The sequence below is a fragment of the Lepidothrix coronata genome, unplaced genomic scaffold (genome assembly GCF_001604755.1).
Source record: "Lepidothrix coronata isolate B3197 unplaced genomic scaffold, Lepidothrix_coronata-1.0 Scaffold104, whole genome shotgun sequence".
NCBI classification, from domain to species: Eukaryota; Metazoa; Chordata; class Aves; order Passeriformes; family Pipridae; genus Lepidothrix; species Lepidothrix coronata.
In genome coordinates, this window is record NW_016690284.1 from 187,625 (window position 1) to 204,458 (window position 16,834).

General features: G+C 40.2%; 1 long non-coding RNA gene across 1 annotated transcript in view; it reads right to left on the reverse strand.

Moving 5' to 3' along the window:
• Positions 1 to 12,005: 12,005 nt before the first annotated feature.
• The window catches only part of LOC108501574, a 38,623-nt gene continuing 33,794 nt past the window's right edge, over positions 12,006 to 16,834 (reverse strand). The window contains exons 2-5 of the long non-coding RNA XR_001876223.1: positions 15,784 to 15,882; positions 13,269 to 13,405; positions 12,648 to 12,728; positions 12,006 to 12,231 (exon numbers count right to left, since the gene is read on the reverse strand). This is a non-coding gene — a long non-coding RNA (uncharacterized LOC108501574). The remainder of the gene's footprint in view (positions 12,232 to 12,647; positions 12,729 to 13,268; positions 13,406 to 15,783; positions 15,883 to 16,834) is intronic.

The following is a 16,834-nucleotide window of genomic DNA, read 5'->3' on the forward strand; positions in this document are numbered from 1 at the left end:
GTTTAGGAAGGGAAGGTTTGGGAAGGGAAGGTTTGGGACGGTTTGGGAAGGGAAGGTTTGGGAAGGGAGGGTTTGGGAAGGGAAGGTTTGGGAAACATTTTTACACAGACTTTAACTTTTTTCATCATTTCAGGGATGTTGGTTTTCTCCTGGGCTTTAGAGAAAAGAAATTGAGTTCCCTGCAAAGCTCACTCAGTAGCTGCTGTTGACATTTGGGTGGTGAAAGATAAAAGAGAACTCTGCTCTGCAAAGAAAACCCCACTCTGTAAGCTTAGTCTATGCTGGAGACTCTGTTAGTGCATTAGAAAGTCAGGTAGAGCTCTGTTATTACTTGTTTGGATCTTTAAAATTTCTCCTATGCTCCTTGCCTCTGCTGGGAGTGATTTCACTTCAATTACTGAAACGAAGCCTCTGAATTCCTCTCTGTAGCTATTCACACGACCCTCAGTGGTTTGGACTTGATTTTTCTCCAGTTTACTCCACAACAGGAAGAGTCGTTAAGAAATTTTCCTCAGTCAGTGGCTTCAGGTTTCTATTAAAAACTTTTGCTACTTGCAACACTTCTCAAAACCTTTAAAAAACAAAACTAGCAGTGGAATTATTCAATCAAATGGTATTAAAAGCACAGATTATGCTTTAGAAACCACTTACAAAGAAGGTTTTTACAGATCAGTGAGGACGCTAGCAAGGAGGGGCCCCTGATATGAATGGAAACGTTTGTTTCAATCCTCATTTATCTTAAGGCCTGGGTGCTTTCTGGACAGTGAAACATTCTTCTCCTCCCTGCACTTGGAAAAGTGAGGATCAAGTTGCGAGAGAGTGCCCTTGAATGCTCAAGTAAGGAATTTGTTAAGTGGCCTCCTCAGCCAACACAGCTCCCATGTTAAAGGTGGTTTCTTAATTCCCTCTGCCCTCAGCAGCAGGATTACCCATCCTTCCTTATCCCAAGGCATCACGGCCAGCTGAGCCTCCACAGTTTTATCCACCCACAAAACCATGGCCACTTCTCACGTTAAAATGTTTGCTGTTTCTCCACCACCCTGAAATTTTAACCTAGCCTTGATAAGGACATAAACCACAGTTTTGTAAAGGTCTCAGTGTTCTCAGGTTTTCCAGGGCTGCTCAAGGTATCTCTGTGACTGCAGAGCCTGAGGAATGCTCCAGCTTGCCTGGATTCCACACACCCCTGCAATATAAACATTAATTAAAGAATATTGAGTTACTAATTGTCACTGAGGCCACCAATCAATTTGATCTGGGATCCACCTATATTTAAGGAAAACGCAAGAAAACATTGGAACATTTTGGCCTTCTTACAAAGAAACATTAGATACGTTAAATGTACTTTTGCCTAAGTAGTAGATTCAGTACATATGTGGAGTCCCACTGAATGCCTTCTGAAATGAGCAGTGAAGCTCTTTAACAGAAGCAGAACCTGGTCAGACAGTGACCTCTACAACTATGTTAGAAACCAGATTTACAGCCCTATTCTCAAACCTAACTTTTGTTGATGGCTGTTGAATTTTGGCCAGAGTAAAGATCGGAGTGTTTTGTCCTGCAACTTGCACAGCTAACTTTAAGCTTTTCTTCTTCCTGCCATCCAAAGCTTCTTGGGATTAGTCAGGACTGATATTGATGTATGAACATCTTAAAAGGACTGTACATAGCTCCCAGGCTGAAGACTAAACATTGCTGTGTAAAACAGAACTTGGCAGTGATTCTATAGGATGAACCTAATCAGAGCAGACAGATTACAGTACATGGTAAAGGCATGGAGTTGAAAAGAAAAGAGGACTTGCTCTGCAGTATTGCATAATACATTCTGGAGAAACCAGAAAACCTTTCAGAGCAGCTGGGACAGAGGGAAATGAACTGTTTGTTCCCAAGCGAATAAACAAAAGCAGGAAATGCTTCAATCTGCCTCCAAACTAGGAGAAGAATGGTGGTGAGAAAAATGACCAGAGATTGAACTAAGCTTTTCACATTGCCCAGTTCCTGATAGTAGCTGTGTTTGAAGTGCACAGGCATGTATCACCTTACCCCGATCTCAGTCCTGGTGAGCTACTGACCTCGGCAAAGGAACGCAACCTTTGGCAGACACCACTGGATGCCTGCATTGTGGCACCAGGTAGCACAGCTGCTCTATTTTTGAGTCCTGGTATACCACCTGATAAAGGAAAAGTCAAAGGAACCCCTTTTTTTCTCGAAATCACCTGCATTCCTCTGTACCTGACCAAGAAAATGTTATTCCAGATACCTGTGATGTGTTTCCCAGAGGAAGGTAATTTTCAGTACAAAAACCCACACAACAAAAGTTCAGTCAGAATGGAAAGACCTGCAATTCAGAAGAAGGACAGAACTCTGTATGGTGTTGATTGTGAAACATTCAACACAGTCAGTCATCTCTTCCTTGTTTATGTTTGGGGTTTTTTTTTGTTACTAAAACTTCACTGACTGGATTTTTTTTATTGGTGATAACCAGCTCCATCAAGGAGTGCACAAAACTGATTCCTGCTTGACAAGAGTGAAGTTCTCCACATCACAGTTCTCCTTTGAGACTTAAAGTAAGGGACCACTCTGAAATTTTGATTCATGTAAGAAAACCGTTAACTTGAACTTGAGAACATGAAAAGAAGGCAAGCAACCATCTTCTCTAGATTTGATGCCTTTATAGGGGATCTCTCAAGATTTTATATTTCCCATTTCAAGTCAGACACAGATTCCAGTACTTCTTCCGCTTTCAGAGCAGAACCAAAACAAGGTTCTTGTTTAAGTAATAGGATGATGAGTCAGTCTGCAACTCTAATCATATTGGCTTTCTGTGGAAATCTTATTGAAAACTTAGGAGATAATTCGTCCGTTCTTCGAACAGCCTTACATACACAGCCAGTGAATCAATGAAGATGGATGATGTTTGGAACTGACTCACACATTCTGATTCTCATTTCTTCAGTCCCCTTCTCACTGAAGACTGAAAAAGCTCAGTTCTCAAGATGAGCACTTAAACTACTGGGCATCCCCTAAAGGACACACTTGGAGCACTTGTGAGTGACCGCATGCAATAAAACCATCTAATGCCTCTTGCAAATGGACACAACTCAATCAGACCTTTCTCACTTCTGCATGTCAGGAGGCTGCTCCAGCGCCTTCTGCAATGTAATTTCCAGGGGGAAAAGAAAATCTCTACAGTGAACATGTAACAATTTCTTCCTGCCTCAGCTCTGTTCCTTACTAAAAAATTGCCTCCCTCCAACTATCTTCCACACTCTAGTATACTTATAGTTCAACAGTCACATTTCTTCTTTTCTGTCATCCTGCTAGGATGAGCAGATTTATCTTCTTAAGTTTCTGGTCTTAAACTTCATGTCCCAAGCTGTACACATGTGAATGTAGATATGTTCTCACTACTTACTGATTCTGCAACACTAAACTGCTGGGAATATGTCTTCTCACAAGTCCTAAAGCACATCTGAGGACTTTCTTTAGTCCTCGATTATTCTGCAACAGTTTACTGAATTAGGAATTGTACTTTAAATGTTCTTGTGCCAAGACGAAGAAGGTAAACACATTTTAGTGGCTGGGAAAATTAGACCCCTCTTGACCTTGCTTTTTCAGTCTGAGCATGAGGACTGTTCTGCTTGCTTAAATTCCTATATTTTTCTGCCTTTCACAAGGAAAAAGTGTAGCTCGAGCAGTTGAGAGAGGCATTTGGAGGAGGAACACTCAGAAGAAGGTTTCATGTTGCAGCAGCTTCCTGAGTAAGAGAAGACAGGCATGGGAAATAATAACATTGTCAGGGCTGAGGAGATTTCTATTTCCAATTTAAATGTAATTTTAAGAGCTCTTTGTAGCAGCGAGGATTCACTTCAAGAACTTGGAGGCTTAGTACACAAACTGTGCAGTCCACAGAAAGGTTCCCATCAACTTCAGGGTGGTGTGCCTTTTGAATGTATGCTCTTAGGCTGCAATCAGGAATGAGGGAGCACTTTAAAAATGCTGGTGCTGTGCAATATTTATGGGGTTTTTCTTCCTACATCATTCAGTTCTTGCACTTGGCTCTTCAGAAAATTCCAAGAACTGCTCATCTGCAGATTGTGATGCTTGGTTTCCTTCAGGGAGACCAAAAGAGGGACTGGTAAGAAGATCTTAGAAACATGGTTAAGAAGGTGAAATCTGTGTTGTTGGCACTTAACAGCAAGTTTTAGGTTGACTCCCAATTAATAAGAAAAAAGTTAATGGTTGAGTACTAAAATAACAGACCAACCACACACGCAACACACTATGATTTGACATATCATAATTCCAGCAGCCTTCAGAAGGTAAATACATGCTCATCATACTTACCCACATAATGTTTAGAAATCCTCACTGGTGTTTTTCACAGTGATTAATTAGGTTGAATTTTCAGATGGACTAAAAAGCAAAGTATTTTTATTCTGGAAGGAGAACTCCTTGACCAAAAAGAAAGAGAAGATTAAACACTGTGCAGGCTTTTCAACTTTGAATATCAACAAAGTGCTTCTAAATAAATTCAGCAGTAAAAAAAGAAAGACAGATAGTTCTGAGAAAATGCTTGTTCTAAAGACTGCTTGAAAAAAATCCAGTCTGGAAAGTGGAGAACTCTCCAAATCTAGAGGTGATAAATTTGCGACTCAAGTCATGTCCTAGTTTTGCCCATATACAGTAGCACAAACTTGATTTCCATAAGATATCAAGTAGCTGAAGCAAGTTCACAGCACACACTTCGAGACTGCTTAAAGTACAGCAGGATTTCTGAAGTCTAGTAGATATGAACTCTAAAAGTAGATATGGCATTCCTTCCTTTGTATCAATGCTCTGGGTAGTTCAGGACTGCAACCAGCAGTTAAGAAAATATGTACAAATAGGAAATGCCATCCCTGTTTTAACTCTTGTCATTGGAGCTGCAAAACGCAGACACGTGGAAGCAGAGTGTGAGGTTGTGTTTCTATGTCTTTCCAGCTGTATGAAAACCCTGGTTTTCTCGAAGATCCACCCAAGGGGATAACTTACTCTTTCTTCAAACATTTTTTTGTGTTTTTATTACTAAAGGGGAAGTGCTGCAGGACTTATTTAGGGAGTGATAGTGGATGACAGATCAAATATGAGCTCACAGTGAGAGACTGTAGCACAAAGAGGCAAATACCATACTGGGATGTGGAGCAGAATTACTTGCAAGACTACAGAGGTAATAATTCCTCCATACATGGCCCTGGTGAGGCCCCTCTTGGAAAACTGTGATCAGTTTTGGGCAACTCAATATAAAAAGGGAGTCAATAAAATAGAGTGACTACAATGAACAGTGATAAAGATAAGAGGGTTGGAAGGTATGATGTATGAGCAAAAGGTAAGGGAATCAAACTTACTAAGCACAGCTGAAAGATGGAGGAAAGGAAAGGGCAAGGGGAGAAAGGACATGGCAACGCCTCAGTATTCCTACATGGGTGGGAAACTTTGTGGCTGTAGATGTATTTCAGAGACAGTGAAAGAAAAAGTTACATTTTTCATGGAAAATTTAAGAATAAGTTTTAAAAAATCCCTTGCTCCTCCTCATCATCTTATAGACATATTTTGGTTGTGGGAGGGAAGAAAGTAATTCATTGGGGGAGGAGGGGAAAGGAACATTTTGGAAAGAAAGTAGATTTTCTCTCAAGGAAAAAAAAAAAGAAAACAGACCAGAGTACCCATGTCTACACATACAAACACAGGTTTTCACACACTTGTATATTTTGTCCCCAAGAAAAACACATTAATGGAGCATTACTAGCTGGCTCTCATCAAAGGCTGATCTTCAAAACTTCATCTGTTCTCTAAAAAATTAGATTTTCCTGGGTAACTTTATCACATTGTGGCCCACTCCACAACTCATGTAATCACCCTCAGTAGTACGATGTTCGTCATAATAAAAGGGCAGCATTGCACTTGCAAAGGCTTCCTTCTGGATGGATTAGATGGTCGCCATATGGACTGGTGGTCAGGGAAGAGCAGCTGGTACTGCTCTGAAATAAGAAGAGCTCTCAGATTTCAAGCTGCTGAAACCTCGACCTGCTTGGGTATCTCCAAGCGCTCAGGCAAACATGATTAATCACAAGGTGGCTGAGCCAGGCTGGGGATGGGGGGAGCAACTGAAGCCAGAGTAGATGAAGACTCTTGTAGTTCAGACAAAGCTAGTTTGGAGCTGAGCGGGGGGACACAATAAAAAAACTCTTTTGCACTGTTCATTCCCACTCGTAGTTTTGCATTAGCTCAGCTGCACACCTGCAATTAATACATGAAATTGTCTTCTGGACATGATCTGTTTTATGAAGTTGTTTGCATAATCCTTCCACCAGCCTGCCTTATTCCCAGAAATTTGTGACTTTTCTTCAACTTCCTAATCACTGTTCTGGGGAAAAAAAAAATACTAAAACCAAACCAAACACTAGAACCAAATTAATTGTTTAACCAATTTCTTCCTTTCTCTCTCCCTCCCTTAATTTTTCCAGGACAAGTAGCAGAGCTGGAGCCTCTTGCTGACTCAACAATATCTTTCTCCTTCCAACTATTCTTTTGACTGGCAGTGTGTTCTGCTTATAAATCTTCCACAAAAGTTGGTGTTTGCGTTTCAAACCTTCAACTCCAAACACAATTCAGCCTTTAAATTTATTGGACTGCATTTATTTTCCCTGTACATTCTTATAAGTTATCCTGGCCATCTTTCCAGTTCTTCTTCACTCTTCATTGCTCATAAAAGCATATTTTTTTGCAGTTGCTAAGGAGGTCCTCATCTGTAAAACAAATAGTCTTCTCAGAAAGGCTAACTTTCTTCCCTGTTTTCTTGCATAACCCTTACAGTAGTTTGGTTTCAAATCTTCTTGTTTCTTTTTGGTTTGCTTTTTTTTCAGAGTGGGAAAGATGGCAAAAGACAGACACTGTCATCTCCTTTAAATTAACTACTTGGTACTGGTGAAGTCAATAGGATGCATTCACTGCACGGTGAGCTATGATTAACCAGAAGCCTGACACACACAAACGACGCAAGCACTGGGAACCCTGGAGCAAAATCTCACACTGTTACAGCACTCTGAGAGGTTGTGCCGATATCCCAGAGTCAGTTGTCATCCCTAGTATCAGTGCCCTGACTTTCACAGGGACTATTCAGCAGTTTAAGAATTGTAGGCACCTTACCACTGCTGAGAGAAATCGAACAATGGCTTCACAGCAGGATCAGTCCCAGAGCATTCCTTGTGAAATTACATACTTTTAAACTGAGAAAAATATATAATTTAGAGGTAATTTTTTTTTCTGCAATTGTTAGTGCTGCTTTCATTTACCCTAAAGGAGCAAGGATGCAAGAAAATGTTGCCACCCATAAGCACAGAGGAAGGAAACTACAGCAGGTTCACTTGCAGGATGGAAGCTCTGTTTAGGATACCTCTCATCTCCATGGGGATTTTTACCTGTCTTTATAGGACTATTTGATGAAAAGGGGAGCAGACAATAACGACTCAAAAGGAAACACTCAAAATAAGGTTTTTGTCTACATCCACGTTATTTGAGAAACACTTTAACACTTCCATTTGCACATACACAGAAAATTCACATCAGCACTCTTATCAATGTTCAGATTTTCTAGGCCTGTATCCTAGAGGAATTTGAGTCTCCATCTTGGATTTTGAACTCAATTGTCATTTCTTCTATAGTGTACTCTACCAAAACTTGTTGTTCTCACTCAGACACCTATTTCTGATGTGTAGACATCCAGAAAATCACATCTGGTTTGTCTCCACATTTGTTTGTTGAAAATAAGGCTGAAAGAAGCCTTATTTGCATTAAAATCTGGATAGTCATTCACTGCAATTCCACAAAGGCTGAATTTAGTTAAAAAAGAAAGCTAGAAAGGTTCAAGTCTAATGTGAATTAAACTAAGAATCTCCACCTCAGTTAATGTTAGATGCAAACCATAGAAAAGCCACAATAAATAATTTAGATATCATCAAGCAAAACATGCACTACCTGATAAGGAGCATTTCCCTTTTATTAACCCCTAATGGTAATTAGCTACTTACATTACTAAGAGAGCTTCTCACCTTAAAAAACTTGCACATTGACTTGCTTTGAACAGAACAAACAACAAAAAACCTCAAATCCTGTGATATTGTCAACACTGAGCCTGACAATGCAGAAGCCAGAACTTCTTTGAAGATAATAGCTCCCATTTCCCCATTAGTGTCGTTTAAAAGTTTAAATTCCTACACTGAGATTTTACTAAATTTCTTGGGTTTGTTTGCATGTTTATTTCAGGCACACACTGAAAGTGGAGACTCAGAACTGTCATTACCTGCTTGCCTAGAAGTCCAGCCTCTCACACAGACCAATTCCAACATCCTTTCAGATATTACACACTTCCTTGACACCCAGAACTATGACCTAGTTGAAAACACCCCAAGTCAGATGTTCTGAGAATCCCATTTATACGTAAAAATACTCTCGTGGCTTCTTCCAGCCATTGGGAGAAAAAAAAAAACAACTGTCTCCAGTAACCACAGAAATTACCTCAATAGAAACATGTGCAATGCACACCAAACATTTTGAAGTCACAGGCCTGTTAGCATTCTGGTCAGGACTAAGTATATTAGGCATCACTCCAATCTGGGTAGCACTAAGGAGACTACTGTCTCGGGGTATATTTGCATAATGAGGTGCCCTAGCAGCCAAGGAGATGTGTACCTGATACTTCAGGACACATGGTGGGCATATGTGGGAGCATCAGAGACAGAGATACACACTTCCCATCGTCCCCCAGAGTTGCAGGCAACACCCATGATGTAGGCAAGGCATGGACAGTCTGCTTTAACTCACATATGGGTATGGGTAGGGGAAGACATTCTTTTCTCCCTTCTCCTTTGGTATCCAGCTGCAAGGAAATGGCCAGACACAAGTCTGAACACGCAGATCATAGAGTCATAGAATGGCTTGGGTTGGCAGGGACCTTATAGGCCATCCAGTTCCAACCCTGCTGCCATTGTCAGGGATGCCACTCACCAGACCAGATTGCTCAGAGGTCCATCCAACTTGACCTTGAACACTTCCAGGGATGGGCTATCCACAGCTTTTCTGGGCAACCTGTTCCAGTGTCTCACCATCCTCACAGGGAAGAATTTCTTCCTAACATCTCCTCTCAACCTGCTCTCTTTCAGTTTAAAGCTATTTTGCCTTGTCCTATAACTATCTGCTCATACAAAAAGTCCCTCTCCCTCCTTTCTATAAGCCCTTTTTAGGTCCTGGAAGGTGCTGTAAATTCTCCCCAGAGCCTTCTCTTCTCCAGGCTGAAAAAGCCCAACTGTCTCAGCCTGTCTTTCTATAGTAGAGGTGCTCCAGCCCTCTGAGCATCTTTTGGCCTCCTCAGAACCTACTCTAATAGGTCCATGTCTTTCTAATGCTGAGGCCCTCCAGACATGCACAGACAAGGGATGCAAGAGATCCCTAGAAACTTCCACGAGGGACATAGCCATTCCAGAATAAGGATGCTGGGGTGAAGCCTGGCACCACTTCTAATTTTATCTTGAGACGATCCCACTGGACTGCCCGAGAGGAGCTAAAGAAAGCAAGGAAATTTCAGCTGTAGCCACAATAAAGCTAAAGTATTAGTTCCAGGAATACCTCTACAAAGACCACAACAACAAATGATGGATGTTCCAGAAGAAAAGTACATAGTGTCGTGGAACTATTTTTAATCTTCAATACAAAATACAGTCTAGTGAGTCACTGGCACAGGTTGCCCAGAGAAGCTGTGGTTGCCCCATCCCTGGAAGTGTTCAAGGCCTAGCTGGATGCAGTGTGACTGTGGAAAAGGAACAAAGATAATTCAGGTACTGTCCACTCTAATGCAGTGATCTAAACCCAAGATCATTCTTATTCTCTTTATAACTGATAACTGATACTGATAACATTGTGTTATTTGTAGTGCATATGAGCATTTAGGGAGGTCTTCATTGCCCATACTTTTTCTATGTGTTATTACTCAAGCATCTGGTTGAATTTTTTTTTTTTTTTTGATGCATTAGCACAAATTTGAAGGAAACATGTAGGTGGTGAGCATAATGCTTCCAATTGAACTGCACTAGCAAGCACACACCACAGTAGTTTAGAGATTAAAAATAGGATCATTTGGATGTGTGGATTTGAATATGATTTATGGATCACTTCCAGAGACATTATTGTTGCTTATCATTCAGATGGCTGTAAAAGTGAAGACTGTGAGGGAAATCATGCAAGAGATACATTGCCTGCAGAATGGAGAAAAACATTAAATCTTGAAGTTGCTGATGCAGCAATTAATATTGCAACCTTCACTGCCTCCAATGCACAGAAGAAAAGGGTAGGATAGCCTAGACGCCTGCTTCCCATAAATAACTGATTTCAAGACTTAAAGGGAGAGACAGGCTTAAACATTGCACACTAAAGCCCCTTTGCCTTTCATCTTGGAGGAAATGTTTAATTGGTGTAATCAGGAGTTTGTACTCAGGGCTCTCGGGTTGCACTTGCTGAACCTACAGGCCTAAAAGACTGCAAAATATCAGGGCAACCACACGTTCAGCAGGGAGGAGGCTCTGTGTTGTCCTGCTGCTGTGTGACCAGGGACACTTGGTGTCTAAAGAGCTCGACTACAGAAGCAATTACAGAGGATCACAACTTCCACAGCTGAAATTCAGAGGCAACTATTTAGACAACTACAAACATTTTTTAGTGGCTTTTTTTTCTTTTGTTGCGTTGGTCCATCCAGAGCAGGCTATAAGTGCCAAACAAAAGGAAGTACTGGCAAGTACTGGTTCTCCTTAGTTTGCTTTAAACAGTGGGCTAACTCCACTGGTTTCAGCAAAGCTCACCCTGATTTACAACAGCATAAGTGAGACTAGGATCATGTTGTTCATGTTTTATGTCCATCACTGTGAGGACAAAAAAAAAGTGTATCTGACCAAGTTGCCTGAAATGAGACCTTTGCTTTGGTATACCCTTTCTGACATGATGAAAAAGGTTGTAAAGCACATTAATTCCTCAAAGCAGCTGATGTGTGGACAGAGTCAACTCCATACAGAAACCGGTAGATTTAAATATACATGCAAATACATGCATGCAAATAATTGTCAGAATAAAATCTCAGACGCATTTGACCAGCACATCAATATCCTTACCTCCTTAACAGATGCTGTTTTGCTGAGAAAATGATGGCTCTTTAGTCAACAGTCATGGTTACTCTAAAATAATTTCTTTTTCACCTATGAGTTAATAAAGTTCAAATGAGACTTTTTTAACCTCACACATTTGCTATTTGTGAGTTGGTTAATAAAACTAATTATCAATATTCTCACAGAACTGGAGTGAAAATTTAAACTCTTTTGTGTGCAGAGAAAAATTGTGCATGTTCACCAAGAAATTTTATTTCTTTTGAGAAATATCCCGATGACTGTAAAGTTAATAAGCCATTTCCAAACTGAGAAAGGGCTTGAGAGAGGGAAATAGACTTTGCTCAAAAACATGAAGTATAGCTGTCTCATAACCAGCTGTGAAGGTCAGAAGTTAATTAAGGAATGCATGTTTGCAAACTTTTAATTAAAGGGGCCAGTGTGCTAAGAGGGCAATCTAAGAATGAAATATAATAATAAGCCTAATTCAGCCTTAGTGTAGATCTCCACTGGTGTGACATGTTTGGGAAACTGGAGTATGCACAATGGGATGGACAAGGTTAATTGTGGTATAACCAGAATTATGGTCATATTATCCATAGTGTGGATATCAGTACAGGACACAGTACAATACATAAGGATATAAATACACCAAACTTTAACTACCTTCCTAGCGCCCAACAGTACAACCCTGATGTGAACTCAAACATTGTCAGTTTCGACCTGCCTCTTCCAGCAAGATCAGGCTCAGCAACACATTATCAATGTGATGAACTCTGTATCTGGTGGATTTTTGGATTAATAAGGACATCCCATCTTCCTGAGGTGTGAAGAGAAGAAGCTCAGAGTAGTCACCCCCTTGCGCAGAGATGGGGAGCAGCACAGTCCCAGCTGCTCGGCAGCAAGAGAGTGGAAAGCAAGTGGCACACTTTGGGAACTCTGTATCTTCAGCTGTACCCAGAGCACACCAGTTCTGCTGGCTGCATTTTAAGGGGCTGTCGTATGACCACTGTTCTGCTGGGCACATTTTCCTCAGTTCTGATGCCAACTGAAACAAAAAGTGTACCTCCCTCAGCAGAATGTCTAGAGTTTTGCTCAAATTAGGGCTAAAGTGCTTGGCCAACAGATAGCAAAGGGCTGCACACCCAGCACAGAGGACACAAGACCATCAGGAAGGCTTCCCCCACTCCAAAAAAAACCAACAAAAAACCCAGCCAACCAACCAAAAACCCAAAACAAAACAAACAATAAAATCCCACACAATCAAAACCAAAAAAAAAAAACCAAAAAAACCCACAAAACAATACAGAAAGTCCTAGTTCGTTTAATTAATTGTCCACTGTCCACTTACTTAAGGGACCTCGTTACAAATATATCCTCATCACAATGACAGGAAATCTATCTGAAAAGTCTGCAAAAAGGCTATTAATGAAGAGAGTTTCTAATGCCTATGAGCTGAAATACCTTTTCACTCCTTTCGCCAGTAGTTCCTGTGGGTCATTTCTGGGGTCAGCAGTGGTGTGCAGAGTAAAGACTCTGCCAGTGCTGGAGAAGGAAAAAAAAAAAAAAAGAAGAAAAAAGTATTTCAGTATCGTCAATCTTTTATCCTTGAACGATACACTAGAGGCTGACATTTAATACCCTAAGGATATAGATGTTTGAAAGCTGGTTATTGTAACAAAGGAAACCATCCAAACTCTGCAAGACCAAATGGATCAGATAAAGCTGACACTGAGATAAATCTGTTTTACATCCATTCTTGCAAAAGTTTTGCTAATCTATGTAGTTATAGCTTTCCTGGAGCAAAAGGAGAGAGGAAAAAAAAAGAACTCTACATTACAGCAAGTCAACATGTTGCCCCTATTTGTAATCTCCAAAGTGTAATGTCGTGGTTAGAGAACATTTTTCTCCTGGATCTTGGGTGAACTCTACTAAAATGAGAAAGATAAAGAAAAAATTGAGAAAAAAACAGAGAGTGAGAGAGGGCACGAGTACAAACATGCATGCTCTTTCTGGTTGAACTTCCATGTTAACATAGTTTCTGTTTGTTTAACACATGAATTCAGATCTTTCATAGACGCATACTCATCTTCCAACCAGTCAGAAACTTTAACACCCACTCTTCATTATCCGGTATTTATACCGCCAGATTGGACTTTCATATGGAAGCCTGGAGCAATCCTGGTACAGATGGCAAGATGACTCTGAAGAGATTGATGACTCTGAAGAAATACACAGTATTAAGTCAGAAGGTGCAAATGTTAACATTCCAATGCAGAAAAGAAATATTCCTTGCATACACTTCCCAGGTTTGTTTTCTCATGCATTACAAAGAGAAAGAAAAAGCCCTCGACACACCTTGTAGCTCGCAAATGAATGATAAAATTACTTTAGTTTTTTTTTGTATGTCAACTGTTCATGCCTCAGGTACTTAACCTTTACTTTAAAAACATGGTTCAGATCCTAGCCTTGAAGTTAGGTGGGAAGAGGGGGATGGTATTCCTGTAAATGTTTCATTTAACAAAGGCAGTTCTATAAGAAAGTTCAGTGGTGAGACTCTGAATGGTATTTATTGTTTCAGATTTCAGGGCTTCCATACATCTGCTGCCCGTCAAAGGCAGATACCACATTCATATTAAGTGCCCTGTCTGAAAAAAAAAAAAAGCAGCACTCTCTTCTCCACGGCTCAGCCTCCAGGATTATGTGAGATGGGAAGCTGCAGGAAGTCAAAGTTCTAATTTGCTGTAAAGATGATCAACAAGAAAATCTCCTGTTATAAAGGGGAAGGGAAATTTTACTTATCTTTTTACATTCATGGATCCAGATTCAGAACTATCCCTATTCAGAAAAGCTCTTAACACGTTCTTCTGTGTCTCCATGCTCAGCAAAGTGTCTAAGAACTTAGCTGAAGCAGAGACCTAAAGAAGAACCATTTATATTTACACTAACTAAGCAGCTCATTTTACCAGGCCCATTACATGATTTCTGACTTTATTAGGTCTGTAATGTATATTTCACCCATGGTGAGAAACATGCTCATTCATTTCTTATGATATCATAGTCTTCTCCATGGTAATCTGGTGCTATGTGAAGAAAAACAATAGAAGAGAAAACTTTTCATGCCAAGATGAAGACAGATAAGGAATTATGTTCAGCTGGGCGGGAGAATATATAAGAGGAACAAAACCACTGGTTCTGAGGATCTGATTTATTTAGTATCTGGCATTGGCCATAAAGTGTGGGCAATGAAAAGCGTAGCTGACCTCAATGCCTCCTTAGCAGCGATCAGAAATTCATTTCAGTGTGTGAGCATTTAATTAGCTTCACTGAGTTTACAAGACCTTCAGTCATTTTAAGATACTCGAGGCAACTACCCCACACATAAGATTACCCTGAATCTGGAATGCCAGCCACTTAGGAAGAATGTCTGGAGAGTTTTAATTGAAGGGGATTCCTTTGTTTTTATATCCATTTGATGTGCCATTTACCATTTCCTCCACCACTAATTTACACCAAGGGACTCAACTATTCCAAACAATTGTTTTAATCAGTAAATTACAGAAAAACCTTCAAGAAAGTTTAAGGTTGTCTGTGTCTAGGAAAAGTCAAATGGCACTATTAAATTTTTACAGCTAATCTAATTGTTACACAGTGTAGTCACTGTACCACTTCAGGCATCTGGGGAAAGTCATCACTTTCTCCCTTCTTTTACAAAGGACCTGAAATGTATTTGCTGCATGCATTTATTGCATGCATACAGTAAATATATATGGAGTGGGATTAACTAACAGGAGGCAATTACTAATTTTATTATGGCTTCACGAGGTCTGTATATCAAGCTCCTCTCCCTGGCAGGGATGAGGAATTGCTAAATACAGCTAATTTCTGGGCTGATCTTATTTATATACCGGACGCTAATCCTCTTCACATATCTCATGTGCTTCTTTCTTCTCAGAGATATTGTCCCTCAGTGTCGTCCTCCTAGCATTTCATTAAATGCCTTCAGCCTCAGTAAATTACAGCGCTTTAAAAACATTGAGTTTAGCATTTAAAAAGAGAGAGAGAGTTTCTGTACGCTGCCATGGGATAAGGTGCAGTGAAAATCCCATACAAGCTAACTGTACTTCCTAATCAAATGGGTGTAACAGATGGCTGCTAGAGCAAGCCATCACAATGGAAATATCTGCAGTTCTCATGGTAACGGAATCTGCCAGGTCTGAGGGATTTGCTGTTTTCCAGGACATCTGAGCTGCAATCTCTTTCGAGCTGTCTAGCAGTCTCAGTCTCGCTCTCTCTCACTCTCTCAGCATGATGGAGATAGAGTTGAAAGGTGGAGCCTGATTTTGCATTCCAGCTGTGATTAAAGACATGCACACGCAAATGCACACATATGCACACGTACACACACACACACACACAGAATCAATGGGACTGCATATTCATTATGCTATCTAGAACCTCATTAACCACTCAGCCAGAACAGCAAGAAAATTTTAATATTCCTCCGTCTTTAGGGAGGGAAAGAAAGAAGTGTAATGGGAGAGAGGGGGGAGAGAGGAAGATAGCATGTGTGTGGGGAATTAAGATTCATGAGACGTACCTTTTAATAAAGATACGGAGCAATGTTAAAACTAGCAGTTGTTTCCATTTCATGGCAGTATGTCAAGATGACTTAACATAGCAGAGTGAAACATCTGGCCTGAAAAAAAAAATAAAATCATTATGTTGAATTTCCAAAACATAATATAGAATCTATGGAAGAAGGAGAAGAAAAAGAAAAAATATAGCAACTGTGTACCTTAATACTAAGTAAAAGCATGTGACAGACCTCCTGGTACTGTGTAATTAGAAAGGTGATCCTTCTCATACGGTGTAGGATAGCATAAAGACAAAGAGCTTTAATTATAAATCTAAAGAATTGGGTTTAAATCCATAGGGCTCTCTTAAAAGGTTCTTATATTTCTGCATGCAATTCAGAATCATCAGCAGGAAGAAAATAATCATTCATGAGACTTTAATAAAAGTCCTTCCTTCAAATCCCTATCAATTTAAAGAAATAAGAAGAAGCATACTGCCTTCTTTGCTAGACTACCTGCTAGAAAGCACACAGAGAGTTGATTCACAGCTGCCTATTCTCTTGGGTATTTGAGCCTGAAGATCAGACAACATGTAAGAATTCAGCCGTGGCTCAAAATGGAAACAAAGACGACTATTCTTAAAGCAATGTGAAATGAAAAACTACAGGCTGTAGACTGTAGACCTTAGCATGCTGATCCACCACATTGTCCTTGAGGGTACTAAAGTTAAATACATGTGACAGCCAAAGAGATGGGAAAAATGCTTTCCAGAATAAAATGACCCAATCTCCTTTTTTTTCATGATGTAGAATAAGCCAGGAAATACAAGCTCCTCAAGTACCCACTCAAGAACTGGGTATTCTAAGATGGTGTTGCCTACCTAATTGTGCATCACTGAAGAACATTTTTATGTGACCTTTTCTCTGCCATGAGTCTATTCCTCTGCAGTAATGACTTCTGGATAAGAGATTTAGTTCTTATGTTGGGTTGATTAGTTTCAAATAGATATCTAGAGTTCACTTGCAACAGTTCTGCGACAGGCCTCTTGAGAGGCCTCCAAACCTGTTAACTAGT